This window comes from Battus philenor, unplaced genomic scaffold (assembly GCF_028537555.1).
Source record: "Battus philenor isolate CCGP_79_NKW_IND1 unplaced genomic scaffold, ilBatPhil1.0.hap1 SCAF_22, whole genome shotgun sequence".
NCBI lineage: Eukaryota > Metazoa > Arthropoda > Insecta > Lepidoptera > Papilionidae > Battus > Battus philenor.
Genome location: NW_027181685.1, coordinates 5,753,533 through 5,754,654, shown reverse-complemented (window position 1 = coordinate 5,754,654; position 1,122 = coordinate 5,753,533).

The window sequence follows — 1,122 nt, the reverse complement described above, 5'->3', positions numbered from 1 at the left end:
CAAATAGAAAGAAAAAACATTAAAATATATTTCAGTGTGGACACATTACATAGTATGTTTAGAAATAGTTGTAAACATATTATGAAATTCACTAATTAAAATAAAATGCATACTTACGTTTTAAGCGATTTTATTAGAATTAATATGACAGTCGTTCCAACTACAGAATAAAAATAATAAAATACCAAAAAGCATATAGTAAAAAGTTATAAAGCTCTTCGCTGACTAATGTCATACATTCGTCCCTTTACCTATAATCAACCTGTATTCAAACAATAAATACATTTTGAAATGATCATTAATAGATTATCAAAAACTTCACAATAACATTATTTAAAAAGATAACGGTTTTGGAGTGAAGACCAAGGACGTGCAGTTTAAGACGTCCACATAAGATGAACATATGATTTTATTAGGGGAACTGGAAAGTAATGTCGCTTTTTAAGTTAAATTCACACGACTACATTTTTAACAAGTTTGTATTTATAATCAACAATATATTCACGTTCGTTATCAACGACGTTTTGCCATGTAATATACAAAATTTTAATGCAAGAACGGTGAAAATCATTTGGAATTTCTGTAAAATACGTCGAAAGAAACGACATTACTTTCTGGTCCTCCTAATATTAAAGTCAACAGAAGACATTGGATGCCGCTTCTAGCCTGTCTTATTGGAAATCTATAAAGATCGTCTATGTCCGGCAGTGAACATGCTACGGCTATAATGATGACGGTGACAAAAAAATTGTTAATTCGTTACAACATACAAGCTATGGCATGTACATATTCCTTGAAACAATAGATTACATAATCCTGCAAAATTATAATTATCTTCGTTATTCCAAAGGCGTATTAAGTATTATTACTATTCAATATAATTAGTCGATTCATTACCCAGTTATCTCGTGTCAACAGATGTATAATGTCATTAGATAGAAGCGAAGCGAACTTGATACGGTTTTACCCAAGAACAATTCTACGAAACATACAGAGGCCAGTGCAATAAAGCATGAAGTACTTTCTTCTGTTAATACAGTATTAACTAAATTTAGGCCACATGTGTACCGTTCCGTGCGTCACGATTTGTTCTCTTTGTAACTCTTAACTTGTATTTACACA